Below are 27,534 nucleotides of genomic sequence, written 5' to 3'. Positions count from 1 at the left end.
AATTAAATTTATAGCCATGCAACCTCTTTTCAGAAAAAAAAAAGGAAGAACTGAAAAAAGCCCTTTTTCCAACTACATTTCAATCGATCTTGCTATTCAAGTACAATATTTGCTGTTTAGGGCAAGACAAACTCAAACCGAACTTAACAAATTAGATTTACAACCATGCAACCCCTTTTCAAAAAAAAAGGAAGAACAGCAAACAGAGCCCTTTTCCAACCACATTTCAATCGATCTTGCTATTCAAGTACAATACTTGCTGTTTAGGGCAATACAAACTCACACCGAACTTCATTAAGCTATTAACACAACAAATCAAATAGATTTAAGTGGCTCAACTTACCCATTTTTGTTGACCCCTATTTCTCAAAATTTCTTCTTTCGTGCCTTTTGTCACTTGCTCCCTTTTCAGATTCCTTCGACTTCCTGCGCCACTACATTTCCTTATTCATTACCATTTCAGTCAATTTCAGTCGATTTTTGCAAGAAAAAGTTGAGGTTTTTGGTTAGGGCTTTTCTCAGTGGTGATAAAAATTGCACCGGTAACTTTTTGGTTTTGATTTTTACTTCTAAAAAGGAGCCCCAATACTGAAGTACCAGAAATGCCCACGCTTAAGTGCTCAATTAGACATTCAATTGCAATTAGGAGGTGGCGCCGCCGCGAAGCTCCTCAATTGGAGCCGAAAAATAAGTATAGGGTTTAAATTGGCCAAAAAAATTATATAAGGACTAAATTGACAGTAAAAAAAATATAGGGACTAAATTGGTCATTTTCCCAATATTGTGCCAAAAAACAAAAAATCAGTCGCTCCAATTTTGAGGAAAAATGTCGTGAAATCCAAATTTGTCATAATGCTCAATCTCTCTCAAGGAATTGTTAGATCTTCCAAGGAATAACTAAATTAGTGGTATAATTTAACAAAAAAAATGTTGCGGGCAGCTGAACGAAATTGAATAAATTTTCCTCCGAAAATATATGCCTCCCCGGATCTCTAAATTCACCACCAAAAAATATTTCTTCCTAAACTTCTCTGACGATGGGCCAAGCTTTTCTTAGGATGTCATTGATCTTTGCATGAATACATTTTTGCAATCTTGGCGGACAAAGCGCTCTGCTGCATAACCATTTAATTTGGCTGCCAGACTTGATTTTTCAAGCTCTTCTTTAGGCAAGTTTCCCATTAGTTGAAGAAGAAATGGATTCCATTTCAGCTCAAATTTCTGAAGATCACAAGTCAAAATTTTCATTAATGTTCCTTTCATTCTTATAAGTGCAAAATGTGCCCAGTAAGAATATCGCAGAAGCCAGGAATAAGATAAAGGTTTTAACTTCTAAAGAAAACTAAGCAGAGGTCATCATTCTGCACTCGTAAATTCTGCTGGACCACCTATTTCAGAATCTACAAGTTGCTACAGTGACTCCTTCCTATCCGTTCCGTATAGGAGCAAAACAAAGGAAAAACCTGTACTTGTAACACCAATTTTGCTTTTTGTGATTTACACAAGTTGATGAAAGATACTAACCTGATGATCAGGCTCTGCAGGATATAATGTTCCCAATTGCTGAATTTGAGTGGTTACAATGCCACTCTTTGACCTTGTCTGCTCTCTTTCTTTACTTACAGAAGCCAATCTTGACTCTTCAGTTCCATTTGTGAAAACGATGGATCTGCTTGGAAAGTTTCAACTTTCAACTAAGAAAGCCAGCATTATGACATAGAAAATACTACTTCAATCCAGGTTACCAACAGTACCTGTACTGGTCACCCACATCAGGACCTTGCCCAAATACCAGCCTGGAATCGTGGCTGGTCCAGAAGACCTCCAAAAGTTGTTTAAAAGTAATTACCTTAGGATCATATTCAATCTGCACAGAATCGATTTCAATATATAAAACAAATGCAGAAATAATTGAATGTCTATTAAAGAGAATATTTTGGTAGTTGGTAATTGCAACAGTAACTGACTTGGGCGTACAATTCCATTTTCTCTGTAGCGAGACTAGCATGTTATCTCAAAGTGTTCATAAACTTTCATATTGCTAAACTTTTAATTTGGATGTCTTTTATGCTATTGAGGCTATCATAGATTAGATTAGGCAAATGGTTTTCCACCTCTCGGCTAATTCAGGTGACAAGCAAAACTCTTGGTAGGATAAACATTAAATTAGCTCCACAGTAGACTATAATAATGATCTGTTTCAAAGGCTTAAAACAGCTAACTATGTCAAGAACCCAAATCAAACGAGTGCCGACTTCATAACAAATTAAACTGCAACAATAGGTTTGCTACAAGCATTTAGTTCACAAAATGAAGTACCACTCTTCCACTCTCACTCAGTGCTGGTGGACAACTGAGAAATCCAGCTGAAAGGTAACAAGTGCAAAGTTGATGGGATGACTGAAACCTATTGTTGCAAGTCCATTAGTAATAACCTCATGCACGGTCATGTTACAGAATCTCCAAGGCCTTCTCTAAGCAAACAAAACGATGACAGTCAAAAACTAAGTTGCATAGACTGGCTAAAAATAATTCAAGATATTTACACTTGTATTCCCCATCTCCCGCAAAACATAGGAAGTACTTCCTAGTTTTTCTTGATTAAGACTCACTGGCAATAAAAGAAGTTGACTAATTCTCCATGATCTGCCTAGAGTAACGATAGTTCATAGGAACAATCAATATTCGCCATTTTCCTCTCCCAACTAATTTTGTTAATCACCAAAAAAGAACATCCCCAGTACTTATCTCCAATCACTCAACATTAGAGCCTTCTCAGACACATCAACCGAGTATGAGAATTAGTAATAAACAACTAAAAACAAAATCTTGATGAGTCCTTAAATTTCAAATTAGATCTTATTGTCCAACCTTTTACGAATTAGCAAAACCAAAAGACTTAAACCAGTAATAAAATGGAAATCAATAGGCTAAAGAAAAGAAGGAACGTAAGAGGTAACCTGAACAGATTCAGCGTGATCACCTAAGCTCCGATACTCGGGATTGGTTTTGGATCCACCGGCATAGCTGACAGTCGTACGCACAACCCCATCCAAGCAGCCAAACACCGCCTCCGATCTCCAGAAGCTTCCTAGAGCAAAAAATCGCTGTTTGCAGCTGTTGTTGATTGGCTATGTCTGTAATTGAACTCTCCGATATCCGGGCGGAGAATCTGATGCCCACACATAAATTTGCTGCCAATACAATGATTATGGGTAAATAGCATGTAAGGCGCGCGGCCGCCTTCATTGGGCTCGAGTTGAATGATGTTGACGGCCAGAATAATCCGGTCCGGTCGCTGGAATTTCTTTATAGTGTTCGACGAAGTCGAGTCCGGTTTCTCCAAAATTCAGCTGGCTGTGATCGGATCATCCGATTCGAATTCGGAAGTCCATTATAAATATATTATCTCATTTTCCAATTAGTTATGATTTCTCCGGTTAATGCACGAATTAATAATTCATGGTTTTCCAGTAGTTTTTTTTATTCCTTTCTGTTTTTTATGTTCAAGAGAAAATTACTAATTCACCCACCCAAAAAGTTGGGGAGAATGATATCTTCTTTCTATCAAAAGTCGATTTCTTAGGCTTCAGTTACGAATTAGTACAACAGAGCTTGTTTAGACACCCATGGGTTTTTTTTTTAAAAAAAATTTTGATTGATGTAAAGTAAATGTAGATTCTTCCTTGTGTTGAATTTCATTTGTCCACAAATTTCAAGTAAATTCCTTTAAGAGTAGGACCAAAGAAATAATTCATATGCTTGGATAGGGGATTGTTTGGCACAAAATTTTTTTTAAAAATATTATAATACTTTTTTGATGTATAAATTGTGCTTATAATGCAATCAAAATAATTTTAGGGTTAATACCACTTTTCCCCCCAAACTTTGGACGATTACCCACTTCAGTCCCTAAACTTCAAAATGGGACACTTAAGTCCCTAAATTTATAAATACATCCCACTTAAGGAAAATTGTTAACAAATCCTGAATACCGTTGGTGGTCGAAGTGTCCCATTTTATAAGGGTTTAGGGATTTAAGTGTTACATTTTATAAGTTTAGGGACTTAAGTGTGAGGTATTTATAAGTTTAAGGACTTAAGTGTCCCATTTTAAAGTTTAGGGACTGAAGTGGGTAATCGTCCAAAGTTTGGGGGGACAAAGTGGAATTAACCCATAATTTTACAAATAAACCACCATTCAAACAGTTTTGTCTTGAATTTGCTAAGCCCCCCTCTAGAGTACCTAGACCGAACTACATCACAAACAAGAAACAAATAGAAAAGATCACATAAATATATTGTGATGCCCCCACTTCTCCCTAAGGCGAACCAAAGGGTATCCGCGGGATGCCTGCCCAACTCTCGCCAGGACTCACTACAATCCACAATTCAAAAGCTCGAAATACTTCAAATAACTTCAACATATCATTAAAGTACTCCAAAATATTGCGTGCTTACAAATACTTAGCTTTCGAGCTTAATACAATCCACAAGAATATGTACTACAACCATCCGTTATAATACAACTTAAGGTCTTCAAAAGAAATCAATCTAGTACTATTCACAAGCACTCTCGGTCTCGAATCTTGTTAAAGAGAACAAAAACATGGGATGAGCTACACAACTCAGTGAGGTTCCAAGACACTCTAGCAGTTCTAATAAATCAAGTAATTGAGCATACCACATGTATGGTTCGGGGTTGCACGTTGGCTCATGAACATGAGACAATTATCATTATACGAGTACTTTGAGCATATCACAGGTATGACACATTAACATGAGACAATTATCATGGTACGAGTAATTTGAGCATGTCACAGGTATGACTCAAGATTTGCACGTTGGCACATTTGCATGAAATAGTTATCTCTATGCAAAATTAACACACATTGAAGGATACGGTGTTCTAGTGGAACCATGTCGGTCATCTGCACCTTATAACTTCTGGATCCCCTCGGTTTGTCTGGCCATCACCTTATCCCTCCAGTGGTAGTACTCGAGTATATCGAAACGGTGTCCCAGTGATCCAACCTACCCGACCGAGCTCAGTCTTGGCTCGAGCAGGTTAGTAACCAAGGGCAGGGCCTAGTTCATCTTAGAGTTTACAACATGCACAAGTAATCAAGTAAACCGATGAACGGTAAAAATTTATCATTTTAGTAGGTCGAATGAGATAAAGTACACACTCGCCTTAAAATGGTGGACAATTTCATATGAGTAGTTACCAGTAACACTTAACACGTAAACACATAAGCAATATGCGATAATTTCATATGAACATATAATTTATGGTAATCAAGTAATCAAGTAGTCAAGTAATCACGTAAGAAGGTAATCAAGTAAATTGATAAACGGTAAGTAATTACGGTTAACGGTTAACGGTAAGTAGTCACGGTTAATTGATAGACATATTAAATAAATATGCCCTTCAAGGATTTTAGGTCGAGTAATTCAAGTAGTCACGTAAATATGCTCTTCAAGCATTTCATATCTAGTAATTCAAGTATATCTTACTTAGATATGCATGAGTGTGGTAAATACTTAACATGTAGCACTTAACACTTAATGACTATGGGATAAGCATGTCATAGATTTATTCAAATTTCGTACTCCTATATGGAACACTCACCTATTCAAAACAAGTGAGTAAGTACTCAAACACGTGTTTAGGCATCCACTTCGAATTCCTTTTGAAGATCTCCTTGAGCGCCTGAGCAAATAACCATCAATTATTATACACTATCACTTAGAACCCCTACTTATCGAAGGAGGTTGTACTAGTGTACAATCTAAGGAGAATTGATGAATTGAGCCTTAATTATTTATAATCGACGCTCGGAAGTGGGTTTCAAAAATACAAGAGAAATCTGATTTTCGCCTTTGAAATCAAATGTAAAACGGTCTAGCAATATCAGAGGAAAATGGAGAGTTCGAAACCCTCAATTTCCTTTAAGTTCGAAAATTTCAGATTCGGCAAGCAAACTTTGAAAAATCAGATCTCACTCTCTATGAGTCTAAAATAGATAAACTTGGTACCGTTGGGAACTACTTCCAAAGTACTAAAAGTTTCTAGAAGACATTTTTCTATGATTCCAAACGGAAGGTATTCAAAATTTGTCTCAAAGTTGCTGTTTTGGCTTGCGAGACAGTTTCGGGGTTGGTTTTCGGCAAAGTTTGAAAATTCGGCAAAGTTCACACAATGTGAACTAGCCTCTGAAATTTGGAACTCAATTAGAGTCATGAAAAAGTTTAAAACACAACAAGCAGAACAAGAATCAGAGTTTTGAGCACCAAGATATAGTAGCTCAAAGTTGCTGAAAAATCAAAACTTTTAGGCAATTTCCAGGTTCAAATCACAAACTTTGGGACTTTGGTTAAGCATTGAAACGGACTCGGAATGCCATTGAATTTAGCAGTATTATAGTACCATATAAGGGCTATTTCTCTGTCAAATTTCATGGAAAAATACGTATGGGAAGTCGTTTAACAAAGTCACAAAAGTTTCTAAATTTTCAAGGTAAAGCTGCCTTGTGCTACCATTTCCCTTTTCTAAATCATTTGGCTAATGAAATATTTTCAAACATGGTTCATTTGTGTAGACAATGTCTAAGTAACATTCAAGATACATGTTCTTAGGTGATTAACACCAAGAATTTTGAAATAACAAGTCCCAAGTCAAGATTGGTCATTCGGCTAAGAGAAAAGGAAAAGTTTTCCAGATTCGAAGAGCAATTTTGGGACATCATTTGGATATCAAAATGGTCTTAGAATATCACCAAATTTTTCACAATTAAACCTACATATGAAAACTACTCCTCTATCAAATTTCATTTGAAAATTCACACGGGAAGGTAGTTAACTAAACCATCAAAGTTCAAGAAATTTCCCAAGGCAAAACTGTCTTCTAGCTCTTCTTTCCCTTTTAAACATTTTGTCCGATGCAACCAACCCAAATCAGGTTTATTTGTGAAACAAAGTCCAAGGAACATCTAATATAAAGTTTGGTATATGTTGGACATCAAAGTTTCCAAAACAACAAGTTCCAAATCAAGCTAGGCCATTTAACTAGCCAAAAGAGGATTTTCAAGCAAAAATCCAGGTCTGTAATTTGGCCATATCTCACTCAATTCAACTTGGAATTGAGTGTAGTTTGTGGAGTTGAAAACTTCATTCATAAGGTTACAATTTCTTAGAAGAAGTTGTTTTTAAAATCTGTCCACAACTAGCTCATCTTTGAGCATCAAGTTGCAGCTCAAGACGTGGACTCCAGTGAACCAGTGAAACAGGACAGTCATGTTCAAACGATTGGTATGGACTAATCAGGTGGAATCAGAATGTGCATTTTATATCGTTGGAAATATGGGAATGTCTACTTTCCATTGCCACAAACAGCACTCGATTTTGATGTCGGAGCAAAAAGTTATAGCCAAAACAAAAACACTGCCAGAGCAGTTACGAGAAAATTTTCCAGTTTTGCCGATTTCTGAAAATACATCATTTGGCCAATCAAATCATGAAATTTTTTGATGAAACTTTCTACACAACCCACACAACATGTTTGCATCATAAAAAAGTCATTAGAACCACAAAAAAATTGCCCTAAGGGCCACGGCATGGCAGGGGCAGAAATGGAAAAATTCCTTCTTCACTTCCTTTGAACTTTCCTTCAACAATACAACCTATTTCCACTAGATTAACCACAACAAATCAGTCCTTCAAGCCATTGTGGGAGTTCATAGAGCCCACTCACCAAAATCCAACATAAATAAAGCTACCCACATGAATATATGAGGTTATATGTGCAATACAACTTCCATAAGTTAAGATTTTGAAGATTGATCATCACTTACTTACTTAGATGATTAAGGCAGAAATTTCTGTCCCTATTTGCTCAAGAAAAACCGTAAGAGCAGCCTCCTTTTCTAGCTTGAAGTGCTCTCCAAGTGTTTAGCAAAGTGTGGTTAAAGTTTGGTGTGATTTGGTGAAGATTTGATGAAGAAATGAAGAAGAAAATTGAAGAACTTGGGGTTGTTTTTCCTCCTCCTTTGGCCGGCTGGAATGAGAGCAAGAGAGAGAGTGTTTTGATCAAAATGAAGCTTCCAAGAGAAGCTAAAATGTGTGGCCCAAAATGGTGCGAAAGTCAACTCACTTCCCCGCCCAGTTCATCAACATGGGTAACAGAGGATTTTTTTTTGTTGCCCGCCTGGTATCCGAAGCTTTGCTCCAACTAATCCGGACCCGACCCGCGTCGCGCACCTGGCTATGGTGGGAGAGTCTCCCAACAGGAGTGTCTATATACACTAAGACTTGAACACGAGACCTGCTTAAGCGAATCCGAGCCGCTTACCACTCGGACCAACCCCTGTTGGTGGGTAACAGAGGATTGACTTTCACATTCCCACGACACTGTCACTCGTTCATCAATAGTTGCTTTCTTGATTTTTTGAAAGAGACGAAAGAAGAGAGAACTTCTCTCGTTAATATTATCAAACTCCCAATTCAAAGCACTAAACCCAATAATTGTCTTCTTAAAGTCTCGGCCATTTGCGCATAATTCAAGCTTCCAAACCATATAAAGTTGTCGTCTTTAAGGTTAGATCATTTCTGATTTTCAGTTCAAGTTGTTAAACTGATTGAATTTCCCAACTTCCAAATCTTCTTTTGCATGGGAATCTTTGTGTAATCGTTATTGACTGTTTTATACATATTGGATACCTTATAAAGTTGTCGTCTTTAAGGTTAGATCATTTCTGATTTTCAATTCAAGTTGTTAAACTGATTGAATTTCCCAGCTTCCAAATCTTCTTTTGTATGGGAATCTTTGTGTAATCGTTATTGATTGTTTTATACATATTGGATACCTTATGTTAGAGCTATTCCTTCGAACAGTCTCACGTAGTTACAGCAGCTACCAACCCGTATCGAAAAGTTTTGGATATATTCTTGGACATGAGTGGTATTTTACTGCTCTTACTCAGCATGAAATATGTAATTTACTTGAATTAATCGAAATTGAACTTGAAAAGATGGGCTTTCTTCATATTATACTAAAAGAAGATTTTTTTTAATCAGACCGGTCGTGTTATTCCCTCAAATTTTAAGAATTTGTTAGAGCTATTGCTCACTGATAAGGAATTAGGATAGTTATACTGCTTTTGGAAATTCAGCTGACACAAAAGGGAATTGAAGAGGCATAATTTGACAAGTAGAAGAATGAGCTAAATGAAAATCTTATGCGGTAGAAAAACATGCATTTTAAAGCTGTACCAAAATTGTTTTGCTGTCCAATTTGGTTGATAGGATCAAGTACCTAAGTGGAGTAAGCTACTGAGAAGAACACAGGAGCTCGATCTTTTCCAGCTCAGTCTGAGACAAGTGTCTTCAACTCTACGGTCACGATGTGCCCTGTGGCTTCGTGTAGAAGTTTCACCGGTATACCTAAGCTACAATGTTTTAAAACTCGGACCGTCAATTGAACCGGTGAAGTGAAAGGGTCAAGGTTCAACCAGTCGGACCGGTTCAACTCTGGTTCAATAAATAAATAAATAAATAAATATATGTATATAGAAGAGACACACACCTATGCACAGAATAAGATATAAATGCTAAACCACAATTAACATAAGAGCAATATCCAACAATTAACACACACACAGTTAACATAGTTATCAAACTTACATGTCCAATTGTCTAAACTATTCATATTTGGGAATTGAAACTGTTACCAAAAGATCTAAAGGGGTTAATGGAGACAATGAAACAACCGTTTAGCTAGAGTGAAGTTAATTCCCTAAGCCTTGTGCATTTCTTGACGGTGTTAAGTATCTTCACGATAACTGGGTTTTGCACAGAGATTTAAAGACATCCAATATGCTTTTAAATAATTGTGGTGAGTTGAAGATCTGTGACTTTGGATTAGCACATCAATATGGAAGCCCTTTGAAACCATATACTAACTTGGTGGTTACTTTGTGGTACAAGTGAGCATAGTTTTATGCACTATTGTATTTTTTAGTTGAGATAATCAAAATCTTTTATCTGGCTCAGCGAAGCAGTCTCTATTCAATGGGAAAACAGAAGTTGATCAACTTGGCAAGGTTAACATTTTCAAACTTTCATCTGTCATGTTACTGTAGATTTTTGTATGGATTTCATCTGTCATGTTAATGAAGGTAGGACAGCTATTGATCTAATATTAGAAGGAGAAAAGGGAACTCTACACTTGTTTGCACCACCAAAAAACAAATAGAAGTTGAAGTTTAGATGGCTCATAGTAGTTCAGTAGCAAAATAGTACTTGAATTCATTTATAATCCTAAATTTCCAGACGAGTCATAATTCCAATCAGGTCAACCGGAGTTAAACATATGATAGGCAAAATAACCACTTGATACTTTATTCATCAAGAATGAACACAACACATCAGAATGTATCAATTTAGGAATTCCAAATAGGGCATTGCGTGGATATATCAGCTTGGAAAAACCAACAATATGTTTATTCAGTAAGAATTGTGAGCCTAATTTAGACATTCTTTCATTTAGGAAAAGAAAATATATTTCAGTGATGTCATGATTCAAAAGCCCAGGTCTCATCAACAGCCTGTTAAGAAAAATCCTCCAAATGTTGCGAGATTTCACTTTTGTCAGTAGATCTAGTCGTATTAGGGCTCTTATCTCACCAGACACTAGACCTTATACAGTGAAGTGCAGCATACAGTCCTATTCTCTGCACAATAAAGGAAAACTAAATGAGCAGAGTTGCAGAGAGTAACAGAATTTTCCAACAGGTATCCCTCTATAAGGTTTAGCAACTTCATTCTAGCTCCCTCAGCGGAATATTCTAGCTCGCTCTCAGGCAACAAATTCTCATTTCGAAAGAAATTCTGCATCCAGGGTATAAAAAGTTAAAATCCCCAAATTTAACTTCTACACATTTGGAAACTAGCAATTTAGTGGAAAATAAAAGAACTTTGTAAATCTGTTATGCAAGAATTGCTCTTCTTATCCTCAAAGCAACCAAAACGTAATTCCAGAGTTTTTTTTTTTTTGGCTTAGAATCAGCAACGAAAGGAAAAAAAAAGGAAAAAAGATTAACGAACCTGGTATAAGCTTGAATTCCAGAGTTTTTTTTGGCTTAGAATCGCAGCAGCAGGAGGGAAAACATCATGCTTCGGTGCTTCCTTTTGCTGATTGCTATGGCTCAATATTGGAGTTTGGAGTTTGGAGAAGGGATTAGAGTTAAGCTATTAAGGGGAGAAGGAAATAGAGATGGCAGGCAAGGCAATTTCGCCAATTGTAGAGAGAGGAAGCAGGAAGACCGAAGCGAAGTGTGAAGAGAAAGACTGAAGTGAAGATTAGGGTTTAGATACTTTCGATCAAAATTGGAAATTTTGTCAATTTTGACTCAAAATTTGGAAAACTGCGGTTCACGGTTCGCGCTGGTTTTTAATGGTTTGAATGATTTTTTTACGAGTTTGACCAGTTCTTGATCCAAGTTAACATAAGCTATGAACCGGACCGGACACATGGGCGGTTTGCGGTCAAACCGAATGGTCCGGTTCGGATTTGAAAACATTGGATTTGAAAACTTTCCCTGTCCTCGCCGCTAGGTGAAGACACGGTTCTCCTAGCTGAACTGCAACGCAGCATCTTCCGGCGGTAGCCAACGACGAGGATATACTTCTCTACCTCTTTATCCGGTAAGGTTACTTTATTTTATCTCTCTCTTCTTGCCTTTTATTTATTTATTTACTTTTAATCTCACAAATTTCTATCTCTTGTATGCATCATTTTTTTTGCTATAATTCTTAGAATTGATTGTGCATTTCTATTTTTACATTTGTCTACGATTTTTTAAACTTTTTTTTCGAAGCTTTGTGCTGGATCTACTGGTATATAGTTACTGCTAATTAATTTTTGGTAGCTTTCTGCTGGACTTTGGGTTTAGGGTTTTCCGTAGGGAGCATAGCAGGAAATAGCAATAGCAATGAGTTGCAGCTTAGGTATACCGGTGAAGCTTCTACACGAGCCACAGGACACATTGTGACCGTAGAGCTGAAGAGCGGAGAGCTCTACAGAGGAAGCATGGTTGAATGCGAAGACAATTGGAATTGCCAGCTCGAGAACATCACTTTCACAGCTAAGGTACTCTCGTTCCAATGTTATTCTGCCCTTCATTAAGAATTGTGAAAGTGCTTTTGTGACAGCCCCACCTCCCCCTAAGGCAAACTAAAGGGTTCGGCGGACCGCCTGCCCAACTCTCGCCGGGACTCAGTCAGTCACTACAGTCCTCAAATAAATTACGAGATAAATCTCAAATATTACATCAAATTCTCCAATAATTACATGTCATAAGCGAAGCGGAAACAATTCCCAACTATACATAAAATGATTCCAAATCCAAACTGTACAAGATATATGCCATCTAGCCACGTGAATAAGTACTACAAGCCTTCCTTCGCCACGAGCCCTATGGAGGGGAATAAAATATTTTTGGTGTGAGTTAGAAGCTCAGTGAGTAACCAATAAAATCAGTAATCAAATATATTTCACAATAATGCATTTCGATGATGTCATGATTCCAAGATCAAATGTACGTAGTTTTGCTCTCGTGAGCCAGTGAAATCATTGCACTTAAACACCCAACGCTCAAATAGCTCAAATAACATATAAACAGGAATGATGAGCCATCGTGCTCCAAATAACTAGTAAACAGATAGTGGAGACGTTGGTGCTCAGCACAGACTTCCCAAGAACTCAGTTAAGCCAAATCATGTCATGAACTCGCATGCCGGCACACATGATATGCAAACAAGTAAATAATGCAAGAAACGGTTCAAAAGTAACTTTGGAAACGGTTTAGGGTCACTCACCTCCACGGCTCAGAAATCATCCATCATATATCATTACCTTGCCCGAGTCCAAGCCCTAAATCACAAACTCAAAGCAATCATACATTCTCAAAGTTGGGACAGCATTTCCCTATAAATGCTTCATTTCCAACCTACAATATATTACCAATCACACATACGGTTAATAAGCAATAAAATATATCCAATTAGGCCACAATATCCCTCAATAAAAGCTAATTAGAAGCTTAAGAGCCACCATTAGAAAAACCCCCAATTAAACCCTAGAAACCGGAATTTATTCCCTCAAGCGTAACTTTTCCGCAACGATCGCAGTTAACGTATAAAAGTTCCGTTTAACACCTTTTGGCACAATATCCATAAGTGAAGCTATCCTTATCGGATTGGAATGTAATTTATACCATTTTGAAGCTAAGATAAGGACCTACAACTTCCATGAAGACCACTCAGTCCAGTTCTCACCCTAACTAGGTCAAATTTACCAAAACAACTCCAGATTTTCCAGTTCAAAACTCACTGTGAAATTCAACTAGCAGTCCTGATTCATTCACTCATATCTCAGTACACACAACTCCAATTCAGGCAATTTTAAAGCCATTTGAAAGCTAAGATACAAGGATATAATTCTTAAGAAGACATCAGCAACCAATTCGGTAATATTCCTGGTCAAACTAACCACTTACTGAGGCTGATTTTCATTTTCGGACAGAAACAGGGCAGCAGGGGTATTTCGGTCTTTTCACAGGCTACGTTGCTCCGATTGAGTTGAAATTTTGTAGGAAACTATAAAACATCATTCTCTACAACGTTCATGTTTTGTGCTAAGACTAGTTCGGCCTCTAACAAGGTGAAATAGAACCGGGCAGAAGCAGGGCAGGTTATCATCCAAGCTGGAATTTATGTATTCAAGTGCTAATCCTCCACAAAACAATATCTAAAACAACTAAAAACCACTAATAAGCAATGAATTGAAGTAAAGAGGATGTTCTAGGCAAAATACCTTAAAACCACAAGAAAGGTAGGAGCTTAATCTTTCCTCCTCTAAAACAACTCCACCAACCCCTTTAACCTTCCCTAATGATCACTTGTATGGTGTAGTTTGTGATTTGGTTGGTTGAAACTCAAGATTTGGACAAGAATTGAAGTAACAAGATGAAGGTTTTTCCTCTCTTTTCTCTCTACATGTCTCAGCCAAGAGGGGTAAAGAAATGAGAAAATGTTGGTCAAAATTGGAGTTTAGGAAATTTAAATAAAAGTTAGGCAAGTCAACTTCCAATCGGATCGCGACACTTGGCCCTTCTTAAGTTTATTCTTATCCCTTTGTCTCTCCAAGATTAACCATCTAAGTAACCTCTAATTATCTCTTAGCACCTTGTAAAATAATATCACTTAATACGAAACTCCAACAAGTTTTCAAAAATATATCGCATTTACCGTACTAGCGGGTCCCACGTCCATAATACACTTCAAACTTAACGTGGACTAACTTGTATCAAGAAAATGATTTGAAAACTATATTCCCCTATAAAAATGTGTAGGAAATTAATATATTGAAGAAAGGCATAAAATTATAGACAAGGAAACAAAATAATGCCTAGAAAATATATAAAAATATTCGGGTTCTCACACTCATTCTTTCGGGGCGTCACAGCTTTTCTGTTTCTGGTGTCTTTAAGCTGCTTTCGAGCTTCTTAATGCCTTTTTCTTTCACTTTGATTCCAATGCATGATGGGCGGAAGCCTACGATGATTTTCTGTGGCAGGAAAATTGAAACTATGGGATGTTAGTAAATTGGAACTGAAATCTATTCACTCTTTAAGGAGGTAACATGGGTTGGGTGGTGAATGCTATTCAGAACACGAGGACAGTCAGTTGTATTTGTGCTCATAAATGATTTATACAGGTTTTCCTAGTAAGAATTTCATGTTTGTGGCAAAAGTATTTTAAAACTTTAAATACTCTTCTTATGTTTTAAAATTCTTGGTTTTCAAGAAGAGTGAACCTATCTTTAGATGCACGGACTGAGGGAACTTTGAGATATAGAGTAACTGCATTCAAGAGCATGAAGTTAGTGTGAATTGATTTGGTTTCCATTTGACACGTAAGTTAGCAGGTTGTACTTATTTCTTGGGTTTGAACTTGGAACTTGAGGCTTTACTGATAAAACCCTAAGCCTGGTTATACTTTGAGATGGTGGTGCTCTGGTTGGTGGCTTGCTTATTGAAGATTTTGAACTTCGAATGGATAACCAATGGTTTCAGCTTGTGTTATGGTTTGATTGGATCTAATTTCGTAAAGGCATGTGATCTGATTGAAAATTCGTGATATTTGGACCCTTTGGTTTCACTCAGGACTTAGGAAGAGTGATGCACGCCGTGAGGCCTTTTGTATCCTGCTTGCATATACTTCTACATTTTGTGGCACTTAATTTCCTATATGCAGTAGTTGACATATTGGGCTTGTTTTGTGACTTCTTAACTCGTGCTATGACTTTTGATACATGTAAAGAATCATGTCTTGATTCTAAATATTTTTGCAACTTGTATATGCATTAAGTTCTTTTATGCTTAATTATTGCTTTTCTGGCGCTTATAGACTTCTATTAAGTATGGCAGCAGGAATGGGAAAAAAGGGGTCGTGGCCGAGGGCTTAGACAACCCCGTCCTCGTGAGAAAAATTGATGGATAGTCTTATATAATTTAAGGAGACCCTAGTACTGAATATGAATAGAAAATAAACCAGAAGATTAGATCTACTAGTGTATAATGGATTAACCTAGTTGAGGACATTGAAATGATGACTGCTATCTTGGATCCATCCGATAAGATTTTGGCTAGGGTTTTGATACATTATGGTGGTGATCTGATTTGTTGGGGAAACTTTTGGTTTTGCACCCTCCTTCTAGTCTTCTTGTTTTATTAAGGTACACTACCCAATTTGTAAGCATTGGGATTTGAAATGAACTGTCTGAGATCGACTAGACTGAGCTCATTTAGGACTTGAATCTGTTTTGGCTAGTGTACTCTTACATACACTTGATAGACCTGACTTGACTGAAAATAGGGTATCTCTTTCATGCTTGAGCAAGTAGCTTGGTTCATATATGACCTGTAGGTGGATTTGAATTCTGTGATTGCTTGAGAATGTGAATTGCTGGGCATAAGTTAGGCGAGTGAGTTCTTATTCGTATTCGTGCACCATAAAACCTGAAATATTCGGCCCTGCTTTTGAACCTATATATATATATATATACTTGAACCCTGCTTTTGACTCTGCTTCTGAACTTATTCGTACTTGTGTAGTTGTAGACCGGCTACTACTCTTCTGTAGCGGTTGAACTGAACCTCTCTGGTGAGGCATTGCCTGGTGTGTTTTCAAACACCGCCATTTTTCTGGCGAGGCATGCCTGTTGTGTTTTCAAGCTCCACCAGGGATTGAAATTCTTGAACTGAACCTCTCTGATGAGGTATTGCCTGGTGTGTTATCAAGCACCGCCATTCCTTTGGCGAGGCATGCCTGTTGTGTTATCAAGCACCATCAGGGATGAAACTTTGACTTGATGCTCTCTGGTGAAGTTTAGCTGTTGTGCTAACTTGTTGTGTTTTCAAGCACCACCAGGGCCAATTTCTTGAGCTAAGATCCTCTGGTGAAGTTTAACCGTTGTGCTAACTTGTTGTGTTATCTGTGAGAGCCCGTAATTTTTCCATTTTAGGGTTTTATTACATTCAATGGCTTGTTTTTTGCACTTGCTGTATCCGGAAAATTTTCTAGATAATTTTTATGAGTAAATATAGTTTTTAGATGATTTTTCTAGTATCGGTTAGGTTTTGAGAAATTAAGAGCGTATACCGGACGTGGGACCCGCTAGTGCGGAAAGTTCAGAAAAATTCGGCCAACTAGGTTAAGTTATGGATACTGGGTTTAAATTATCGGGTGCTAAGAGATAATGAGAAGTTGCTATTTGGATTGGTGTGAGAGGAAACAAAGAGATAGAGATGCATTAAATAAAGTGACAAGTGTCACTTGGAGGTTGGTTTCACTTTTGACCACTATTCCTTCTCTTACCAATAAATTAAAAATTGACCCAAAAATTCCTTAAAATTTGCAAGCTTGAAGCCGACTCTCTCTCTCAAGGAAGGAAGAAAAGAAAAACCTCTCCAACTTCTTGATTTCTTCTTGCTCAAATCTACCAAAACAACCACTTAAACTTTCTTTTGTTCCATAAAACCTCTTCACTTAGTGTTGGTGAGGTGATTGGTGAAGTTGTTTGGAAAGCTAAGGTGACTAGTTGCTCTCTCTCTTGTGTTGCTAAGGTAAGTTGAGAAGGACCCCTCTCCTCCCTCTAATGATGTTTAATCCATGATTAGTGGTAGTATAAGATGCAATTTTATGGTTTATATCTTGATTTTTGGTTGAATTGGTGAAGTTTTGTAATTATTGGGGGTTTTTCTGTTTTCATATGAATATGATTCTGTGGTTATGTATGATGATTGGAAATGGTATTTAAGGAAGCTAGAAGGTGGAAAAAGTGGTAAATTGCAAGCAATTTCTGTTTTGGAAGAAAAATTGGAAAGTTAGGGTTCTTGGAATTATATTCTGCTCGGTTTTGTAGCTCATAGTTAGAGGAAAAATTGGCCTTGAGTTAAAACATGAAAGTTGTAGGGAATAATATTTTAGAGGTGCCTGCAAAATTTCAGGTCAATCCGAGTAGCGTAGCTTGAGAAAAGATGGAATTACCCTTGCTGCCCTGGTTTTACCCGAATTTGGGAATTGCTTCTGTAATTGGTTATTTTGGTTAGGAATGCTTCCGAAATGGTTGTTGAGGTATTCTGATGAAATTTATCCCTGTTTCTTAACTTTCAGATGGCATTGGAATTTCTGGATTTGGACTTAGGTAGGCTGATTTATGATGTTTGCACTAGAATGCATTCTGTGAATCTGTTTTTGCTGTTCTGGTGTAGTAGATTGCATGTTTTACCTGGTTACACTCAAAACTGGGCTGAGTGACCTTCTGTAATATTGTAGCCCTATCTCTTAGCTTCGAAACGGTGGATCTTGCACCTTCATCCGATAATCGTAGTGCCATTGGTACCAAAACCGCAAAATAATGTCAAAAACTGTTTTTTTCCGGGTTAACACTTACTCCATTTCCGGATTTTTCTGGTTTCCTCTATTGCTTGTGTGTGCTTATGGAACCCTATTTTGAGAATATTTGGCATTGGTTTATGACTCGTTATCGAGTCTCATTGTACTTGTTTGCATGTTTTAGGGCGTGACGGTGGTTCACGACGCTCCTTTGACGGAGGTGCATGAAATATCATTTTCAAGCTTGGTGAGTGTACTACTCACTTGTGTGTTACTATATGGCTTTGATACTTGAACTTGATGAGTTGAATGTTATTGCACCATCGATATTGATTGAAGTGAGGGTGTACTTTATCACTCTCACTTATTTCTCATGTTATTGGAATGTTACACGAAATGAAAAGTACTTGACTTGGTGTCGATTGGACGAGTATCCAACGACCATGATTGTGACCATTGAGCTCAACCCCATTGGTAATTGATTGAATTGAGCCGGCGAGGGCTTGGTCGTGCCAATTAATGAACCTTGGGGACTATTATATGGAATCTTGTAGTATGAGAGACTCTCGATTCCGGTATACTCGAGTAATACCACAGTGCAAGTGTTTGGAGTTCGGGCCCGGTAGGGGTATGTTGGGTGGAAGGAATGGAAGTAAAGTGGAGTCTACGGTTGGTTATTCTTAAACATTGACGGAGGGTCAATGAGCTTCGATCAAGAATGCAAACGAGGAAAATGACTCTTGAGAGCCGCCCGTATCCTTTTATCACCACCATTAATGTGTGCCTTTGTTTACTTTTGATGAATTGGAATGAAAAGCTTTATGCTTATGTGAACTTTGCTGCTTGAGTGGTATTATCTCACTGGGCGTAAGTTCACCCTATTCCTTTTGTTTTCCTTACAGGAAAATAAATACTTTTGGACTGCAATTGATAATTGGTTGCCGAATTGAGCTAGTTGGACATATCTTTTGTATAGCTCATTTATTGAAACCCTAAATGTACTTTTGGGACCGTTTCTCTTTTGATTTGGCAAACCAGACATGTATCCACTTTTGAATACTTTTGTATGCCACTTTGGCTTGTAAATGCTAAATTTCAAGATGTGAATGTTTGCTTGATATTTGGTTGGATTCTGACGGGTCGGTTACTATTCATAGCCGACTCCGGTTTCATTTTTTTTATTTTGACATTTTGACCTGTTTACACGCGTTTGTAAGTTCCGGAACGTATTAGCTCGCTCTATACCGAACCGTTAGTCCTGGCGAGAGCTGGGCAGGCAGTCCGCTAACCCCTTTGGTTCGCCTTAGGGGAAGGTGGGGCTGTCACATTATCAAGCATCACCAAGGATGAAATTTTTGAACTGAGACTCTTTGGCGAAGTATAGCCGTGGTGCTAGTTTGTTGTGTTGTCCAGCACCACCAAGGGAATATTTCCGACTTGAGAAATTTTGATTTGAGATTAACCATGTCCTGAATTTTTCGAATATCTGGGACTTCAAGTCCAACTTCGAGCCTTTTGCATGTTTTATCTAGTTACTCGATCGACTATCTATTGGATCATGACTATTTGATAAGCTGGATTGGGGTGCTTTTTAGTACTTGATTGTGAAAAGTGAGATTAGAGTGATTTGTAGTACGTGACCGACTTTCGAGAGCTATTCTGATCTGATTAGTGCAAGTTGGAATGTCAAGGACGACATTCTTTTAAGGAGGGGAGTCTGTGACGCCCCGAAAGAATGAGTGTGAGAACCCGAAAATTTTTATATATGTTCTAGACATTATTTTGTTTCCTTGTCTATAATTTTATACCTTTCTTCAATATATTAATTTCCTATACATTTTTATAAGGGAATATAGTTTTCAAATCATTTCCTTGATACAAGTTAGTCCACGTTAAGTTTGAAGTGTATTATGGACGTGGGACCCGCTAGTGCGGTAAATGCTATATATTTTTGACAACTTGTTAGAGTTTTGTATTAAGTGATATTATTTTACAAGGTGCTAGGAGACAATTAGAGGTTAGCTAGATTAATTAGTATGGAGAGACAAGAAGATAAGCTTAAACATTAAAGGAGCCAAGTGTCATGAACCTATTGGGTGTGGACTTTGACCAAGCTTTCTTTACCTTTACTAAACATCAAAATTTGACCAAAATCATCTTCAATTCTTTAGCATCTTGGCAGAATTATTGTGGAGAAAAGAAGAGAGAAAGCTTCTTCAATTTTCCTTCCTTTCTTGCTTGAATCTTGCAAACCTACCGTTTAAATTCCAAATTCCTCCACAAAAGTGAGTTGATAAGCTAGTTTAAGGCTTTTAGTGGAGCCATTTGTGAAGAACAAGCTCTAGTTATCTTGCTTCTTGGAGTTGCAAAGGTGAGTTTTCTAGATATCTTCCTTCTCATGATAATAGTGATCAATTAAGGGTTTCTAGTGGTGAAGCATGTCATTTTGTAGATTATTTCTCAAGTGATGGTTGAGTTGTCTAATTTTCCTATTTATTGAGGATTTTTTCTGTTTTTATATGTTTTATATTGGTTGGCCATGGATGATGGTTGGGAATGATCTAGAATGAAGCTATAGTGCGTAAATTGTAGCGAATTGCGGAAAATTTCCATGTTGTGCGGAAAATTCCAGAATTAGGGTTTCAATTTCCCCTGTTCTGCCCGGTACTGTTAAACCTAGTTAGAGGCCGAATTGGCCTTAGTATAAAACATGAAAGTTGTAGAGAATGATGTTGTATAGTTTCCTGAAAAATTTCATCCCGACCTCTGTAGCCTGTGAAAAGATCGAAATACCCCTGATGCCCTGTTTCTGTCCGGAACGGATAATCAGCTTCTGTAAATGGTTAGTTTGACCGGGAATACTACTGATTTGGTTGTCAATGTCTTCTTAAGAATTATATCCTTGTATCTTAGCTTTCAAATGGCTTTGGAATTACCTGAATCGGAGTTTTGTGTGCTGAGATATGATTGAATGAATCAGGACTGCTAGTTGAATTTCACAGTGAGCTTCGAACTGGAAAATCTGGGGTTGTTTTGGTAATTTTGACCTAGTTACACTGCAAAATGGGCTGAGTGGTCTTCATTAAAGTTGTAGCCCTCTGTCTTAGCTTCGAAATGGTATAAATTGTATCCCAATCTGATAAGCGTATCTTTGGTTGTGATCGATACATGAAGGGACGTCAAACCTGCGATTTAGCTTTTGTCCTTAAAACTTGATTTCCAGTTGCATTCCTAGACTTGCTTTGTATTTGGATGAACTTGAGCCAAGTTGATGGGCTATTGTATTGCGATTTATTATGTGTTGGATTGGACTGAGTTGAGGAAAAATAATGAAGCCATAAATGGCTGGAATATAGCAAAATACAGAGGGCATGCTGCCCAAAATTTTAGGGTTACGTGATTCCTTCAAGTTGAGTTGATCTCAGTAAAACAAAAAAATGAGGGGTTTTGGGGGTTGTTTGTAACCCTAGGACCAATTGTTATCTTTTTACTCAAAAGTCATATTTTTATTCTTTTATACTCGTACTTAACCTGGAAAGGCGTACGACATGTAGTCAAGCCTCATTTATGCATTCCATTTACTGGGTTTGTGGATGTGCTAGCTATAATTGTTTTGTCTTGATTATTTTAGGATTTCTCGGCGATTAAAGCCACTTTGGGTAAAAAAAAAAAAAACTTTTGAAGTATCTGTACTGGAACTGGTGAGTGATCCCTTAACTACTTCTAAAGTTACTTTTGAACTAATTCTTGCACTGGTTACTAAATTTCTTGTATTGGTTGTTTGATTGCATATCATTTGTGTGTGTGTGTGTGCCATGACATAATTTGGCTCCAATGAGTTCTTGGGAAAATCTTGTGCTTAGAACCAACGTCTCCACTACTGTTTACACATTCTTTGGAGCACGATGGCTCCTTATTTCTGTTTATCTGTTACCTGATCTAAATGAGCGTTGGATATTTAAGTACAAGAACTTCACTGGCTCACACGAGCAATAAATGTACATTTGATTACTGCATCATGACATCATCTAAATGCTTTATTGTGAAATATACTTGATTGTTGATTTTACTGGACACTCGCTGAGCTTCTAGCTTACCCCCAAATGTTTTCTTCTCCCCACAGGGATCGAGGCAAAGGAAGCGCGTGTAATAAGTTGTTAACATATCTGGAAGATTATTTCATGTATATTTCGATTTTGATTCACTTGTGGTTTGTATATTCGTGGAACTTGGGGAAAATGTTATTTCGTTTATTATTGAGATTGTACCATAGGTTATTGGATGTGATGATTCACCTTGTGTAATTGTGGGCCTGTATAAATATTTGGAATTGAATTGGTTGTATATATACGTTCCACGCTTAGAATTAGTTTCCACTTCACTTATGATATATAATTCTTAGAGAATTTGATGTATTATTTGAGTTGTGCCTTGTAATTTGTTTGAGGACTGTAGTGAGTGAGTGAGTCCCGGCGAAAGCTGGGCAGGCGGTCCGCCGAACCCTTTGGCTCGCCTTAGGGGGAGGTGGGGCCGTCACATATAACGTACCATATCCTAATTCTCTAGATCAGTCATTAATCAAATGGGGATTTCATGCACAATCACACTGTCCAAAACACAAATACATATATATGATGAACGGAGATTGGAGTTTATGGTATAGAGTATAGAGTATAGTAGTCCTATTTGTCTACGGGTGGGGTAACAAGAAAACGGAAAAAGGCCAAATGGGGAATGTGTGAGGACTTGCAAATTCCTTATATTTTTCTTAAACATTCCCGTTTTATTTGGAAATTAATATTTTATAATAGCCCTACTACCCAATCACCCCACAATAAGTGTAAAAGAACATAGAACTAAGGGTTTTCCCTTCTGTTTTCGAGTTAGAGCGAATTAGGGTTTTTACGTCTATCCGTAGTGTGACTATCCGGTACAGAGTGGGGATCAAATTTGGTGATTTAGAGTGAGTTGTAGATGATATTAAGAGTGTGATTAGAAGTGGTAATAATGAGTTAGTGAATTATAAGTTCAAACCTTAGTATACGCGATTTAAGGAAAAACAGCTATAACCGACGGGTAAGGTTCGCTACCGATTGGCTACCAATTGAACACACCATTTGACCACCATTTTATCAAGTTAATCTCCTTATTATTAGAGCCTAAAAATCAGCCAAAATCTGATCATGTTGGCTGAATTTATTGACCAAGAAAACAAAAAAAAGAAAATAAATTTTGGATGCACCAAAGTGTGACACTTGTTGGTCACTTAGAGACCTTTGACCAAGCCAATTTTCTTTGCTTCTTATCTTCACTTGGACTCCATTTCTTCACCATTTTTCTTGGTTTGGCCGAGAGCAAGAGAGGGAGAAAGAGTGAAGAGAGTTTTCAATTTTCAACCTTGAATCCAACATTTTGAGTGAAAACAAGAAAAACTAAACCGATTAATCACTAGTTTGGGAGTTTGGGAAGCTCAAGGAACCAAAAATTTCAAGGGGAAGTGGAGGATAACTCTAGCAAGCTTTGTTTTGAGGTAATATGGCTGCCCACACCTTTCTTTGTCCTTTAATCATGTTGGAGTTGCTTAGTAGCTTGTATTTTTGGTTATAATAATGCTTATATCAAGTGATTTTGAATGATTGGAATGATGCAATTGAGTTAGGGTTTGAGTGATACCCTCCTCATACTTGTTGTATGGATGGTGTATGATGTATATATGTTGGTATAAGAGGTGGTAGTGATGGTTTCAAGTTAAAAATGAGATTTATATCTTGATGGTAGCAAATTTCCAGAATTGAAGTTAGTATGTACCCTGTTCTACCCGGTTTCAATTCACCATGTTAGAGGCTGAATTAGGCTTAGCATAAAACATGAAAGTTTTAGATAATGCTGTTTTATAGTTTTCTACAAAATTTCAACTCAATCGGAGCAATGTAACCTGTGAAAAGACAAAAATACCCCTGAATCTCATAGGTTTAGTCCAATGGACAGTTTTGATATTTCACAATACTAACCGTGTCTATTCACACTGATGTGTACTGAATTAGCATTTAGCTAAAACATGAAAGTTGTAGTTCTATGTCTTAGCTTTCTAACGCCCCTAAAATCACCTCGTTTGGACTTCGGTAGCCTGAGTTATTGTTGTTTAAACATAGCGCGGTTAACTAACCTATTTGTGAACTTCTGGTTTAGTAATTCGAAATTTTGACCTAGATACACTATGAACTGGACTAGGTGATCTTCATCAAAGTTGTATCTCTCTGCCTTAGCTTCAAAATGGTATAAATTTCACCCCAATCCGCTAAGCGTAGCTTCGGTTGTATCCGTTACGCAAAACAACGTCAAATCTGTCTTTTGCTAAACTTCATTTCCGCACATGTCGTTAGCTTGATTTTGTACTTGTATGACCTTGAGCCTATTGAACGGCTATTGAAATGAGATTATTTTGTGTGTAACTTTGGGTTTGATTGAGGAAAAGAATGAATCCATAAATGGCTGGAAATAGGAAAATACAAAGGGCGTGCTGGCCAAATTTACGCTCAAGGGCTAGGTAGACATACTTGCAACTTGAGTAAGGGTTAAGAGTGATTACCACTTGAACCATCTAGGATATTTGCGTCTTCTTTTACCGAGGTATATAAGTAAGGATTTGGCTGAACTTGTACCCTTAAGAAATAAAATAATGACTACTAGGAGTATGTTTTCCTTGTACTTTTGACTCAAATGGCATTTCCAAGTATAAATAAGTTTTATAGTTTAAAAAGCGAGCAAGTGTTTCACGACTATTCTCCAAGTGAATTTGAACGAAATGTCTAAGTTTCGAAACTTAGTCAATTTTTAAAGTTCTTAAGCAAAGTTTTTATCGCAGATTTGGACTCCAAACCCGGAGTACAACCCAGACGCGATCACTAGAGGCACTACTTTGGGTGAGTGCTTCCAAATATCTGATTGAACTTGATATTTGTGATTTATCTTTGACCAATGTGATTACATGACATATAAGTGATTTGATAGGGCAAGGGTGTACTTTATCGCACTTGCCCTAACGAGCTTTGTTCTTGTTCATCGATTTCAATTGACTTGCTCTACATGCGTGTGAATTGTATCTTGCCTGGAATTCCAGAAATCCCGTGGCTAGTTAGTCGAGTCGAGCCGGCAAGAGCCTGGTAGATTAGACAACGAACCCTGGGTAGTTAGTGATGTCGAGTGGAGTGTTATCTCCTCGACTAATCGGTATACTCGAGTATTACCACCAGTGTTTATTGTGGAGTTCGGGCCCGGTAAGGGGTTTGCTTGGTGGACGGAGATTGGAGTTAAGTGGCGTTCTACTGGACTATTTTCTTATTTGAAATTTGACGGAGTGTCAACTACCAATCGATCAAGCTATGGTGGAACCTATATATGTGCAACTGTATCCTTACATGTGAAATGCGTAATATTTGTTATCTGGTTATATGAAGCGTTATTACTTAATTTTGACTTGATTTGCTCGCTATTTCACTTTTGCACTACCTTTACTTTATTTGATGGCCAATTTGATATTTGGAACTTCACTGAGCTTTATCTCACTCCTTTAGTTTTGTTTTCCTTACAGGGGTACGAGCGGGGCGTGAGACGTGTACAGACTAGCCTAGACTAGATATTTTGACTTTTGACTTGTACTCGCGCTATCACTCGATTAGGATGACTTGTACTTGGATTGTATATATGTTGAAATATTTTGGGTGTATAGAAGTTTTGTATCTTGATTTGTGCATCGATGTATATTATAAGTTGAATTGCGATGTTATTTCTTGTCTATGGATGTATGCGTGAGACACGAGTGAGTGAGTCCTGACGAGAGTTGGACAGGCGGTCCGCCGAACCCTTTGGTACTCTTTAGGGGGAGGTGGGGTCGTCACAGGTGGTATCAGAGCCTAGGTTTGAATTGATCTGGGTTGCTTGAGTGATTTATACTTGATATGTCTTGGTTATAGTTTGGTTACGATAGGCCAGGATTTTGCATTTGAGCATCGACCTTAAGCCACGATTTATACGTCTCACTTATTTCTTCTTGTAATTTTATTCGTAATATAGGTGATGGCGGGTATTGACGCTGCTGGGGGTGCTGGGCCATCTCAGCCCGTGCCTACTGATGAGATACACCTCTAGGGACCCGTATGTCGGGTATTGACTTACCAGGAGAGCCCCGGTGGGCCCGTGTGTCGGTGGTCCCCAGTACCCAAGATCCGGCGCTGTGACTGCTGGAAGACCTATTCCTACCCCTATCGGGTAGTCCTCGCCGTGGATGACGAGCGGAGGCGGTTGGGTAGCGCCAACCGTAGGTGCCAGTCGGAGATAGAGCATCTCCGGGAAACCCTCCGAGCACACAGTGCCAGGATCCGAGAGCTTGAGGTCTCGATTCTGGAGAACCAGCAGCGCACTGATGCCTTCAGGATGCAGGCTCAGGTGACTACTGATCGCTTGTACGGGTAGTCGGAGATGTTCGAGATCGGGCCGACCGTATTTTATCCGAGTGCAGGGGGCTAGTGGACGATGTGGTTATCCCTTGGCTAGTATAGCCTTTGACTTGACCAGTTGATATGTATAGCACTTTTCACTTGCTATGTGTCTTCTTTTGTTATGTATATAAAGGCCATGTTTGTTTTAAATGTGTTTTATTGTCCCTGCTTTATGGTTTGGAAATGTCTTATCCGAACCATACCTTATTTTGCTCATATTTATATGATTGGTTAGCTAAGAACCATGGAAGGTAGGAGGAGCCAAAATCAGGGAGCTACTCGAGGGCGTGGCTCTAATCGTGGGCGTGGGGGTAGACAGACGCAAGGACCCACGCAAGAACCGAGAGGGAAAATGGGTGAAACGAGTGGACCGCAACCTGGACACCAAGTTATGGGGTGGGATCAGATGGCAACTGCGATCCAACAAATGACCAATATCCTCGCTCGCTTGGTAGAGCAACAGGGTCAAGCCCCTGTAAACCAACCTAGGGATCCCAATATGGGACAAGATAAAGCTCTTGAGAGATTTCAAAAGTTTTCTCCTCCTAAGTTCCTGGGAGGACCGGACCCTGAGGAAGCCGAGAGATGGTTAGAGACCATGATCAATATCTTTGCCATTCTGAACTATGCGGAGGATAGACAAGTGCACTTTGCCATTTTTCAATTTGAAGTTCCGGCCAGGATTTGGTGGAATGTGGTTCAAGCTAAGTGGAAGCGAGAGGGGACCGCATGGACGTGGGTGAATTTCATGCGAGAGTTTAACGAAAAATACTTCCCACCTATCGTCCAGGAGAAGAGAGAGGACGATTTTATTAAGCTCCGGCAGGGAACTTTGAGTATAGCTGAGTATGAAACCCAGTTTACGAAGTTATCTAAATTTGTTCTTGAATTGATAGCCACAGAGCAAAGAAGGATAAGGAGGTTTGTTCAAGGGCTCAATGTGGAAATACAAGAGGCCTTGGCGGCAGCTCAGATCAATACTTTTACTGAAGTTTTGGAGAAGGCCCAAAGAATCGAGATTGCCAGGGCACAAGTAAGGAACTTTCACGCGAAACGAAAAGGGGCGTCCAGTGGAAGTC

At 38.2% G+C, this 27,534-nt stretch overlaps 1 pseudogene; it reads right to left on the bottom strand.

The window, feature by feature from the left end:
- Positions 1–791: 791 nt before the first annotated feature.
- On the bottom strand, positions 792–26,300 carry LOC113700801 (peptide methionine sulfoxide reductase A5-like; annotated as a pseudogene).
- Positions 26,301–27,534: the final 1,234 nt, after the last annotated feature.

The sequence above is a fragment of the Coffea arabica genome, chromosome 7e, assembly GCF_036785885.1.
Source record: "Coffea arabica cultivar ET-39 chromosome 7e, Coffea Arabica ET-39 HiFi, whole genome shotgun sequence".
In the NCBI taxonomy this organism is placed as follows: domain Eukaryota; kingdom Viridiplantae; phylum Streptophyta; class Magnoliopsida; order Gentianales; family Rubiaceae; genus Coffea; species Coffea arabica.
This window is presented reverse-complemented; position numbering and strand designations above follow the sequence as displayed.